Source organism: Equus asinus, chromosome 9 (genome assembly GCF_041296235.1).
Source record: "Equus asinus isolate D_3611 breed Donkey chromosome 9, EquAss-T2T_v2, whole genome shotgun sequence".
NCBI classification, from domain to species: Eukaryota; Metazoa; Chordata; class Mammalia; order Perissodactyla; family Equidae; genus Equus; species Equus asinus.
The window spans coordinates 52,833,805-52,847,664 of NC_091798.1; the positions used below are offsets into that span (position 1 = coordinate 52,833,805).

The following is a 13,860-nucleotide window of genomic DNA, read 5'->3' on the forward strand; positions in this document are numbered from 1 at the left end:
AAAGATAACCCTCCAACAATTCCTATCAACTCTCTATTCACATGCCTCTTCCATCAAGGAGTACAGTCCATTTCTTCTTGAATCTGGGCTGGCCTTGTGACTTACTTTGGTCAACAGAATGCTATGGAAATGGTCCTGTGCATTTGAGAACCTGGGCTTTAAGAGGCCTGGCAGCTTCTATCTTTATTTGGTATACTCTTGCTGCTATTAAAAGGATCCTAGTCTAGAGAGACTGTGTGGAAAGAGGTGCCCAGCCGTCCCCATGTCCTAGCTGAGCCCAGCCCCCAGTCAAGTCAGCTGAATTCAGCTACATGAGTAAGCTCTGGAAGACCAGCAAAAGAACCACCCAGCCAACCTACAAGAACTGTGAAAAACAAAACATCATTATTGTTTTAGGTCACTAAATTTTGGAGCAGTGTGTTACATGGCAATTAGTAACTGGAACACTAAGTGTTCCCGACTGGATTTCAGATATTTCTAGGCAAGGCTGGGAAACTGGTGAAATATGCTTGACAGGATGCAGTTTTAAAAATACTTTTCAGTTAGAAGAAAATGAGACAAAGGGTTGGCACGTACAAGGAGAAAGCAAAGGGAGAGGCTGAGAAGAATGGAAAAAACAGCACAGTCTGCCCCACACTTTGGGCTGTAAACCTGGACTCCTGACAGGATCCTGTGGACAGAGAGGGCTGCAGGAGGAAACAGGGGGTGCTTAGAAATACAGCTTGTTGCCAGTGTAATGAGGAGTGCCTTGGAGACTGTGCCCGTGGGACAGGCCTTCTCTCGCTTTGTGTGCAGAACAGGAAGAGCCGCACTCTGGCTCTGTGGACTGTGACCACTCAGCGGGTGTTGGATGCAGATGCCCCTCTTGCCATGGGTGAGTGGGCTGGGGAGTGGTGGCACAGACATCTTGGTTGGCTTCATGGAAGTATTAGTGAGCAGGAGGACAGGGAACATGAGAGGATCCTTCACGAGCTCCAAAATTCCACCCCCCTCACCCTCCTAGAACAAGCTGGGTCAGATTTTGAGGTGGCTTCATCAGCATGAGGGAACAGAATGGTAAAATTCAATTATTATTGTTAACGTGACCTTGTTTGGACCCATAGATTGGTGACCCCTAGAAAAATTCAGGCCATATCATAATACTTGTATTTATATTCATAATTATATTTAATATATATGATATAATATATATTCATTATATAATAATATGCAATTATATACCTAACTGTAATATCTTTTTGCAATGTCAAGTTTTTTCATACACAATATCTCTTTTAAAGGCCTCCTGACCACTTTGTGAAGTATGTAGGGCAATATTATTTTCCCCATTTTAACTGAGAAGTAAAATCATCTTAATAAGAGATTAAGGGGATTTCCCAAGATTACAAAATAAAAGTGGATAGAACCAGGACTTGAACTTAGCTCTCCTAATTCCAGTAATCAGTGGAGGATCAGTGCTTACATTCCAAATTGGATGTATTTATATGACATATAAGTACTGACTTTGGAATTTTATCTCTATGCATATCAGTATATACATATACATGTTTGTGCATTCATCTATACATGTAAATTTATTCTGAAGACACATTCTTATAACTTATCACAGGCTTAAAGAAAGAACACAAAAAACCAAAATATTAATAACTATTTTGTAAAAAATATATCCCCCACAAAATTTTCCATAATATATATGCTAACATAATATATTAAAAATATTTTTGCTTATTCTTATGTACTAATTTCTCAAAAATTATTCTTGCGAACACATTTCTAGCATCTAGTATAGTTTTTAAGGTATAGTCACTACTGATATAACATTGTCTATCAAAGAGGTTATGCATCCAAACTTTCTACTGAAATAAGCTGTCATCAGCACATTTCCTTATGAAATAATATTCATTAAAAATAGGATATTCTCTTAGCCAACGTGACAGCTCATCACCTAGTCAGTTTTCTATAATAATATACACTTTACAATATGGTGCTAACGAGACACAAGGGAGCGTTTCAGTCATCTACTGCAGTGTCAAAATGGAGACTAAATATACCGCATTCAAAGAAAAGATGCCAATTAAACGTATCCTCCCTACAATCAGTGCTCCAGTACCACACAATAGTGTGATCTGCACCCTTGTTATCCAATATGAGAGTCTCGTGTTCTACTACATTCAGTTTCTCTCTCTCCTTTTTCAGTGTTAACCCCGAGCATATTGTCACAACTACTGCAAGCCTTGGCAGGGGGATTGCCAGATCATGGAATGCTGAGACCTAGAGCCCAGGCACAGGCACAGGAACAGAGGAAAAAGCAGAACACTTATAACACAAGAGGAAGCATAACATGTCAGATGAATATGTTTGGAGTCTGTCACAATTAAATTGAAATCTTTACTCATTAGCTGTCTGACTTCATGCAAATAATTAATTTTTCCAAGCCTGGATTTCCTGTTATTAAAATGGGGATATTAATCCTACCTCATTGGGAGGATGTGAGGATTAAACGGGATAATGTTTGTGAAGGGTTTGGCCCAGAGCCTGACACATAAGAGGAGCTGAATAAATGTTAATTCTATCCCTGGGCCTCACGTTAAAGATGTCCTATTGAGAAGTCAGTTTTCAGTCTTCTTGCTCCTCTGAATGCTTTAAGAGTTTTTGTCTTTGTTTTCAACAGTTTAGCTAGAGGTACCTGGTTGTGTTTTCCTTTGTGTTCAAAGGAAGTGCCTTCAGGTCACTGAATTAACTGAATATGTGGCTTGAAGTCTTTCATCTGCCCTGAAAAATTCTCAGCTGTTATCTATTTAAAGATTGCTTCTAGCCCATTCTCTTTCTCTTTTGCCTCTAGAATTCCAATTATACCTAAGTTAGTCTTCATTGCTGAGCCCAGTATCACTATGTCTCTTTCTATATTTTCAATTCTTTTTTTAATTCTACGCTTCAGCCTGACTAAACCCCTCTTCAGCTGTATCAAATTTGCTGATAAACTCCTATATTACATTCTTTCTTCTAATACACAGAAAAGTTGAAAGAATTTTCCATGGGACATCTACATATCCACCAACTGGATTCTACCATTACTATCATATTATTCTTGCATTATCACATATCTACCTATCTATCTCTCTATCCATTCATCAATCCATCTTACTCTTTAATGCACTTCAGATTAAAATTTAGACATCAGTACACTTTCTTCTAAATATCTCAGCATGCATACCATTAGCTAGAGCTCAGTATTTATTTATAGTTTATATTTTGTTTAAGGTAGAATTTAAATACAATGAAATGCACAAATTGTAAACATTCATTTGCTGAGTTTTGATAAATGCAAACAGTCATGTAACCCAACCCCCATCAAGATGTAGAACATTATCATCATCCCAAAAATCTTCCTGATGCCCCTTCCCAGACAGTCCCAATTTACATACCATAAGCAAGCACTATTCTGAGCTTTTTCCCACCATAGATAGTTTTGCCTGTTTTAGAACTTCTTATAAAGTGAATCGTATAGTATGTATCTTTCATGTAAGGCTTTTTAACTCAATTTTTGAGATTCACCTATCTATTTATCTGTATCATCTTTCTTTTATTATTACTATTTTTTTTTTGAGGAAGATTAGCTCTGTGCTAACATCCATTGCCAATCCTCCTCTTTTTTTTTTTTTTTTTTTTTTTTGCTGAGGAAGATTGGCCCTGAGCTAACATCCATGCCCATCTTCCTCTAATATATGTGGGATGCTGGCCACAGTATGGCTTGATAAGCGGCACATAGGTCTGCACCTTGGATCCAAACTGGTGAACCCTGGGCCACTGAAGCGGAATGTGCTAACTTAACCACTGGGCCACTGGGCCAGCCCCCTATATCATCTTTTGAGATTAACTATATTAGTATTTATATTAATTTCCTAGGGTGGCTGTAAAAAAGTATCAGAAATTGAGTGATTTAAAATAACATACTGTGCAAGGAGTTAGGGGCTGGCTCTTCCGGCTACAATAACTTCTCCAGCTGCAACACAGACCTAGGCAGATTGTCCCCATTACCAGCTCAAGTGACAAACCCCTCAAAGCTCCTTTGGAACAGAACCAACTTATTTCTGAAACTTATTCTTTCCCCCTCAAAAATCATAAACAACTCAATCTCATCGAAGCTGTGCCCCTCGGTAGAGGGCCTCCAAACTTGGGGGGTGGGTGGAGAACAAGGTGGGTGGGGTGCTCATTGTGTCTAACTGCCACAGGGACGGTGAGCACCTCCCTGGCGCAGGGGATGGGCCCTTTTGGCTTCTGCCAAATCCTCAGGAAGGATGCTGGAGAAGAAACGACTGGCCCAGGAACAGCCACCTTCCTGCCCTCTGAGGGTCTCATGGCCGGTCCCACTAGGCCCCTGGGGTGGGGGGTCGGGTAGTTTGGCGAGTCCACCAAGTATGGTAAGTGCTTTGCTTCTGAGAGTCCAGTGGAGAACGTGGAGCCACCTGGCCCAAAGGGTGCTTCCTCAGCTCCCTGATGTGCAGGGAAGAGCCACCAGAAGCTAAAACTGAAAACAAAAAGTCTCCTTGCAATTGCGTCACTAGCATTGATCCTAATCTGGAGTTGTGTTGGCTTGTTTAAACTTCATTTCTGGAAGCTTCTCACACCTCCCAGGTCCACCATTAAGATTTGAGAGACAAACTCTGGAAAGTGTATTTTTTGGTACTCCTTTGAAAGAATCTTTAAAAAACAAACCGAAAAACCCCAATGACCACATTTTCTTTAAACGAAAACTCTTAGAACACAGGCAGCGTGACCCTGACGGTGTCAGAGCTGGCTCGGACAGAACCTGCACCTCTGCTGCCCTGCATGGCTGCCACCAGACAGGGGCTGCTCAGGCACAGAAGCGTGAAGGTTTTTCCTGCTAAAATGTAGTCCCTTTTCAATAAAAGAGAGAAAGAGAGAAAAGAACATAGGAAAGGGCTACGCTGAGATGAAGGTCTTCCTCCCTCTGCCCTGGTCTCAGACCCAGGTGTGGACACGGTGACACTGGGCCTCCTTGCCTAGCAGGGCTGGCAGGCGGGCCATCTTCTGCTGCCACCACCCTCTCCCGCTCTCCCTTCTCCTTGTCCTCACCACCATATGCCAGCGGTGGGGGCTCCCTCTGTCTTAGGCTCCTCTCTCCCTCGGGTGCTCCTCTCCTTCTCCTGATGCTCACAGTGCTGCTTCAGTTTTAGCAGTGGGAAACAGGTATCCAGTTATTTTTATTTTTTATTACTCAGAATAAGAGGCTGATGGACTAAGTCACCTTCTGGTCCTGGGACAATCCCATCACTCTGCCATGCTGGTATACCTGCTGCCCCTGGTACGTGGAGTCTTGTGACAGCTTCATGTTGATTTGTGACTTAAACTCATCACCAATACCTTGGGCTGGGAGAGGCCGGGCTAGCTCATCCAGCAGGGCTAGTTCATGGAGATGTAGCCTGGCATCAGGGGGCCCTGCGAAAACAGCTGTGACACCAAGTCCTGGCGGAACTGGCTGTTGGAGAGATTCCTCTGGCTGGGCCCAGGATGCTCAAAGTTGTTCTTCTGGCATCTCCCACAACCAGCTTTGCCTTTTGGGGTGTCCTGGCCTGTTGCTGGCCCTGTTAGCTTGTCCAAAATATCCCAGTGGTGACATGGGTGACATGACCAGGTTGAAGGGGATGGGGAATGCTCATGGCGGCCACATGGCTGGGCCCAGCACCGATCGTGCCCACTGATTGTGGGTCTGGAAGCACTGTTCAAGGGCCAGCCCTGGATGCTCTGATCATAGACAGATCCTGGGATAATGGCCTCCTGGGGTCATACATGGCTGTTGTCATAAAGCGGGCTCCCAGATTGATGGTGTTGACCAGCACCCTGGGCTTGCTGAACTGCATGGGGCTCTCCCACAGGCTATTCAGGGGTTCCTTCACCAGCACCTTCTGCTCCTTGTAGTAGTTCAGCAGGTGGTTCCTGGGCAGGGCCTTTGGGTTGCCCACAATAATGACTCCATATTGTGCTCTGGTCAGGGCCACATTAAACTGCCTGGGGTTGTTTAAAAACCCAATGCCTTGGTGCTCATTTGCCCACATGCAGGAGAGGATGACAAAGTCCTTCTCGTGCTCCTGGAATGTGTCCATGCTGGCAATCTCCACCTCCTGGTAGAGCTTGGTGTGCAGGGAGCCAATGAAGTGCATGTACTGCACCAGGTAGGAGCGCCAACCCTCATAGGGCATGATGATGTCAATCTGGTCTGGCTTGGCACCTGCTTTCAGTAACTTCATGGCGATCTCCATGTTGGCAGCCTCCATCCTGTTCAGGTAGGAGGTCCCCAAGCTGGCCATCTCCTCCTCACCCTGGGTCACGTAGATCATCAGTTTATCAGGTTGGGGCTACTGAAAGTCAGACCCCTTCACACAATCTGCTGCAGTGATGCTGTTCTGAAGGGAGCCCTCATAGAAGATGATGGGTGGGAAGGTGCTTAGCATAGCGTGCATCCGATACTGGACCTAGAGGCAGATGAGGTGGATGGGATGGATGCCCAGCACCACCAGGTGCTCAAAGAGTGACTGGGACAGAGCAGCCCTGGCAGCCTTTTTGCGCATCACCATGAGGCCTAGCTGGCAGTGGTTGCCCATGAGGATCAGCTGCTTGGCTCTGAGGACCACAGGGACCACGCACTCTGGCTCGGCAGCCTGAGTACTTCTCTCAATTAAAATGGAGCAGAACTGCATCTTGGCGAACCTTGGGTCATCTGCACCCAGCCACGTGCAGCAGATGACATCTGCTTTGATGAGCTGCTCTCTCTTGGCAGTGTGCTTTAGGGCTGGGTACTGCTTCTTGTCTGCAGATGACAGCTCCCTAGTCTCATCCTTCAGCTGCAGCAGCAGCTTCTGGCATGCCATCTATCAACGTTCCTGATCCGTTTCTGCAGGGCCAGGAAGGACACCAGGGAGTCGATGGTCTTGCGGCTCTTGGTGCTGATCTTCTCAATCAACTGATCCATGGTTCTGTTACTGGGAACACAAACTAGCACAGGCCTATTGCCTTGCTGAGGTAGGTGGTAGATGATGGTGGCCAAGGTCACCATCTTCCCTGTGCCCAGTGGTCCCTGGATCAGGTTCAGTGGTCTCTGCAGCAGTCTTCGCAGCGTAAACCTGAGAGTGGTTGAGGTCAGGGAGCTCTTGTGACCCGAAGTGCTTAGGCAGCCGGCACTCGATGATCACATCCTTCACCTTGAGGCTGAGCAATTTGTAGTAGATGTAGCCTGACATGGAGGTCTCGTCCACAGCACGCATTTCCAATGCACATAGCATCCTATCAAGTGAGGATGACTTCCACATGAAGTCCACCTGGAAGTTATGAGTCACCTCCATGAGGGCGCCCACACTGCTCTGCAGCTCAATGGCAATCTCATCACCATAATTATCAGGGGCCTTGATGATGTGGCCGATCCCTTTCCATAGGGGGCCAGGTCCTCTTTGTACCACCGGCATATCTCATCCCCCTGCATGAGCTGCATGTCTCTTAACCAAATTATGACTAAATCCTCATTACCAGAGTCCGTCTTGGGAAAGTGAAGTAGGGGATTCTCTTCTAGTTAAGACCCAGGTCCCACCTGATCGTGATGTTACCTTAAGTCTGGGTACTTATCGTAGTTGACCTCTAGATTGACTAGAGGGCCAAATATGTTCTGGTACTGGTACAAGTCCTGGAACAGCAGGAGGATGTGCTATGGCTCCTCATCTGCCATCCCTCCCCCATTCTTCTCCAGGTCCTCTAAGGTGTGGAAGGATTTTCCTTCCAGAGCTCCTGCAGCTTGATGATCTGCTGAGCCCCCAGCTGTTCCTGCTCAGAAGGGATCTTGACCAGCCAGGCCAGGAAGGAGTCCTAGATCAGAGGCTGCAACTGCCAGCTATCCCCATTGATGCCCCCAAAGCTGCTCTGAGTGGTACAGCAGCACCATGACCCAGTTGGCCTTGTCAGGAACAAAGCAAGAAGGAAGACGTAGCTGAAGCTGCAGTTTTAGCACTTTAGACCCCTCTTTCCCAGGGGCCCATCCTTGTACAGAGTCACCTCTTTGCATTTTGCCCTCACAAAGTGATTTACAATGTGGCTACCAGAAGTATTTTGACATCCCTTATAGAACTTCTTTTTGCTGGTATTTATTACAGTAAACCACGCAACCAGCATCGTGTATTCTACAGAAACTGCAGGCATATACTATGGAGATCCTTCCTGGAATAGGTATCTTCTTCATCTTCTTGGAAGTTCAACTCCTCCAACAACTGCCTGGTCTTGGCCACACTCTGGTCCATGGCCACATGCTGCAGGATGCTCTAGTCTCCTGACCTGCAGAACCAGCTGTCTGGCTGCAGAACCAGCTGTCTGGCTGCAGAGTTCACTCTGACCCGGCCTCTGAGGTTGCCACCTCTGAGGTTGCTGGGGGGCTTCTGCATCTGGCTGGGGAGGGTGAAGTTGGTGAAGTCGAACTTGGAGCCCTGCTGTGCGGGTCAAGCAGCTCGGCTGCCTTGGATGTCCAGGAAGCTGAATGCCCACTATCTGGGCCAGTAGCCTCCATGCTCATGGTGCCGCCCCATAGGGCCCTCAGGCCAGTGCTGCGCCACACTCAAGTCTGCCACCGTGATGAGGTGGAGGCGTGGCTCCTGCACTCCTGGACAGAACCGAGATGCCTGCCGCAGCGTGACCTGGACCAAAAGCCACGTGCAGGGAGCCCGTGCCGTTCTCCTAGGAGTCGTCCTCCCTGCAGTCCCCAGAAGGAAGCACTAACACCGCCCCCTGTCCTAAGTAGTTTTAATTTTGCCTTTTTTAGCAGATGTGAGGTGGCTTCTATTGCTTTCTTGATTTCAGATATTATTTTTTAGTTTTAGCTTTAGAATTTCCATCTTATTATTTTGATATAAATTCCAGTTTTCTGGTTAATTTCTCCATCTTGTCATTGTGGAAATTAATAAAAGAAACTTTAACTAAATTAGGGTCGGGAAGGCCTATAGGGGGAGCTCTCATGCCCTATCATACAACCTCAATTACACCAAATAAGAAGAGGGGGAACCTTGCGTCTTCCACAGGAAGTAAAACTGCTTTACTGCTGAAGGAAGATTTCTCTCCCTACCTGGCAACTGCCTAGCCAATGAGAAACTCCACAACTTAGCCAATGAGAACCTGTTGTGGCCCTGAACTGTTACTTTCCCCCAATACATTTTCCTTTAGAAAAGCCCTTCCCAACTTTCCCTTTTTCTCTATAAAAGCAGCTCCCCTTCTTTGTTTGCTGGATTTGCCTGTGGTTTGCCATAGCATGCATGTTCCAAATTGCAATTCTTTTGGCTATTCCTGAATGAACCCATTTTGAGACAAGATAATAGGCAAATTTGCTTTTTAAGTTGACATCATCTATTACCTTTAATATATTAATCACAGTTATTTTAAAGTCTGTGTTTGAAAACTGATGTCTAGATTGCTTGTGCATCAGTTTCTATTGCTTTTTTATCTTTTATTTTGTATATGTGGTAAATTTTTTATTGAATTATGGAAATTATGTATAAAAATTATAGAGGTTCTGGAAAATATTATCTTTCTCCAGAGAGAATTTTTTAGCTTCTGGCAGGCAATTAGAGTATGCATGGATTACTTAAATTCAGACAGACTGAGCTGATTCACAGCTGGGTTTCAGTCTTTGTAAGGCTGGTCTATTTCTAGTTTAACCTCACTCTTAGACTGTAGCTCTTCTGGTGTTCAATTGAATACTTGGGGTTTTTTCAGAACCTCATCCTTTAGGTAGTCCTTTAATTCCATTTTTAATCTCCCTAGAACCATGAATCTGACAAAAATCCTACATAGTTTCTCAAACACATAGCAGCTACTTTCTGCTCTCTTTCTATACTTCTTGACCTACACTACTTACAAATCGCAAAATGCCTCAAGGACAAAAGAGGCTCAGACTGTTGGGCTCAATTCTTTGAACTCTTCTCTCAAGAATCTAGGTCCTGGCTTCCTTGGTGCCCTTGAAATCTCATTTTAGTCTTCCCAGACTCATGAGATTGCTGAAGTTCTTTAAAAGACTATTGACTGTTTCAAGCAAAAACAGTAATAATGGATTGTGGGGTTTATAAAATATGTTGAATTAAAATATATGACTAGAGGGGCCGGCCCTGTGGCTGAGTGGTTGAGTTCACGCGCTCCACTTGGGTGGCCCAGGGTTTCACTGGTTCGGATCCTGGGCACAGATGTGGCACTGTTCCTTGGGCCATACTGAGGTGGTATCCCACATGCCACAACTAGAAGGACCCACAACTAAAATATACAACTATTTACCGGGGGGATTTGGGGAGAAAAAGCAGGAAGAAAAAAAAAGATTGGCAACAGGTGTTAGCTCAGGGCCAATCTTTAGAAAAAACATATATGACTAGAACACAAAGAATTGAGTGGGAATTAAATGAAATTATACTATTATATATTTCTTGGGTTGTTCTTTAAGTAGCATAATATTATTTGAATTGAGACTGTGATAAGTTAAGTGTGCATATTTCAATCTTTAGGGTAACCACTAAAACACACACACACACAGGTGACAGACACACACAGAAAGAAGTATTTCTAAAAAGTCAATAAAGTAGATAAAATTGAATCCAAAAATACTCAATAAATCCCAAAGACAATAAGAATAAATGAACAATGGAACAAACAACAGATGGGACAAATAGAAAATAAATGCCAAGATAGTAGAATTAAACTGATCAGAACAAAACCATAATTACATTAAATGTAAATGGACTAAACACTAAAGACTGGTTAAAAAAAAGCAAGACCTATCTACATGTTGTTTACAAGATACATCCTATAATATCTAAAAATACAAACAAGCTAAATTTAAAAGAGTGGGAAAAGATATACCACAAAAACACTAAGTACAAGTAAGCTGGTGATAAAGTGAAATGTAAGTCTATTCTATTACACAGCAATTCCATTTCTAGGTTTTAAGCCAAGAGAAATGAAAACATATGTCCACAGAAACATGTATACAAGAATGATAATAGCAGACTTTATTCATAATAGTCAAAATTTGAAAACAATCTAAAGGCCCATTCATACAAAAATGGATAAAGAAATTGTTGTACAGTGAAATACTACTTAACAATAAAGAAGATTGAACTTTTGATTAATGCAACCACATGGATAAATCTCAAAAATATTGTATGTGTGAAAAGATGCAAAAGAGTACTTATGTATGACTTCATTTTATATGAATTCTAATAACAGGCAAATCTATTTCCCATTAATGGAGATCAGAAACTGATTACCTCTGGGAGAAAGCAGACTAACTGGAGAGGGTAAATGAGGAAAATTTAGGGGGTAATGAAAATGTTCTGTATATTAATTTGAGTGGTTGTTACATGGAGGTATACAATTGTCAAAATCATGGAACTACACACTTAAGATATGTACATTTTATTTTATGTAACTTAGACCTCAATAAAAAGTTTAAAGTGCAGCATCACTTAAAAGTCTGGACTGAGACATTATTTTGTTTTTCTCTACAACAGATGATAATAGGTAAATACCACTTGTAGAAAAAAAAGAAAGAAAGAAAATAATGATTCCAAAGGTAGAGCTTGGCTTTCTGCCATCTTATTTTAGTGGATCAATTAGCAACATATAACTGAATATGTACTTGAAACTATTGAAAAATTCAGTAGATCAGTGAATTACTTCTTCCAATGATGATGGTTTTCACAGAACTCTTAATTTTAGGTCCAGTGCACATCTCATAATATGTGTCCAAAATATTGAATAAATAAGAAATGGAAAGGGTTTGGGTTTAAAGAATAGCGTGTTTTGTGCTTTGAGTAGTACATCAACACTATATAAAACATTAAATAAGGGAGTCATCTACTCAGACTAAAATGGCAGGTATTCACAATTGCTTTATAATTTGAACTGAAAAAAAAAACTTAACTAGAGCCTTCTGGTCAAAAAGAATTTAAGACAATATTATACATATTTTCAAAGATTTAAGGCAAAGATGGATATAATGCATGAGCAGAAAGGGGTTTACAGTAGAGAAATGGAAACTAAAAGAGGACCAAATGGAAATTTGAGAAATAGGATGAAAAATTCACTGGAGGTCATAACAACCTATTGGTCAATGAGAAAAGATCAATGAACCTGCAGATGAGTCAATAGAAACAAGCCAAACCAAAGCCCAGAGTGAAAAAAATAGGAAGAGCTGTATTGACCTCTTTATTGTGGGATAACATCAAGACATCAAATACACAATGAATTGGAATTATAAGAGGGAGAGAAAAAAATTGCATTAGAGAAAAATATTTGGAGAAAAAATGGTCAAGCATTTTTGAAAATTAAAAAACAATTTATGAAAGCTTAATTACTTGTTGACTATAAAAGCTTGGTGTGACTTACAAAATGAATTTTCTTCCAACAAGCTGATTGGCCATTTCCAAGTTACGATTTTAAACTTTACTGAGATATAATGGAAAAATCAACAAACATACTTAAAGAGTACAATTTGATAAGTTTTGATGTACTAATATGTCACCCAAATTTACTTACGCCCATTTGTAATTCCTCAGGATGATCCCTCTCCTTGGTCCCAAACAACCAGTGATCTGAATTCTGTCATTAATGGTTAGCAGGCATTTTCTAGAATTTCATATAAATGGAATAACTCGATATATACTTCTTTGGTCTTTCACTCAGCATAATTATTTGGAGATTCATTCATGTTGTTTTGTCTGTCAATAGTTTATTCTTTTATTTTTTTTTTGAGGAAGTTTAGTCCTGAGCTACCATCTGCTGCCAATCATCCTCTCTTTGCTGAGGAAGATTGGCCCTGAGCCAACATCTGTGCCCATCCTCCTCCATTTCATATTTGGGCTGCCTGCCACAGCACAGCTTGATAAGCGGTGCATTGATCCATGCCCAGGATCCAAACCAGCAAACCCTGGGCTGTTAAAGTGCAGCAGGCAAACCCAACCACTGTGCCACCAGGCTGGCCCCAGCAGTTCATTCTTTTTTATTGCTAAGTAATATAATTCTCTTTAATGGATTACTAAAACTGGTAAAACTAAGCTATGGTGAGAGAAAAGTGATTGCCTCAAGTGGAAGGGTAAGGAGATTGATTAGGAAGGGCCCTGAGGGAAGTTTCTGTGGTATGGCTGCTGTTTATAGGGTGCACGCATTTGTCAAAACCTATTGGACTATATTCTTAAGATATGTGCATTTCACTGTGTGTAATTTACACTTCATGAAAAGGAAAGAAAAGGCATGGTATGGGAAATGACCAAGTATACTGCCCGTTTGCCCTCCTAGTTTGTTGATATTCTCATGTACTTGAGTCAATGATTTATTTTTAATGTTTCTGGTTATCCAGAAGTACTATCTTTAGACATATTTTTAAAGCATTTCGTTATGACTTAACTCTTTTGTGAAGACGAATTTAAGAAAAGTACATTTTATGACAGGCTTTATGAAAACACTCTAATTAAATGGACTATGTCCCCAAGTTGTCTTTATGGAAATAAAATCTGTGCCCCAAACTGAGTGTACCTATGATAATGCCCAATATGTTGTATATTAGAATGGAGCTGCTAATATTAAAGCCTCATTTTTATAATTTTTTCTTTATCAATAAAATAAAAGATCATGCATCCCTTATATCACAGACTTACATTTTGTTATAAAAATTGAGGTATTATTCAAACTAACTTGCAGCTCAAATAATTTCAATTAAATAGCATATTTTTAGTGAATGACAAATGATTGAAGTCTAGGCTTTCATTCATTCATCCAGACATTTATTAACTACTTACTGTAAGAGTAGGTGTAAGATTTTATGTA

General features: G+C 42.0%; 1 pseudogene; it reads right to left on the reverse strand.

Annotated features, from left to right (window-relative positions):
• Positions 1-5,260: 5,260 nt before the first annotated feature.
• LOC106842784 (regulator of nonsense transcripts 1-like) lies at positions 5,261-8,572 on the reverse strand (annotated as a pseudogene).
• Between the last annotated feature and the right edge of the window lie 5,288 nt (positions 8,573-13,860).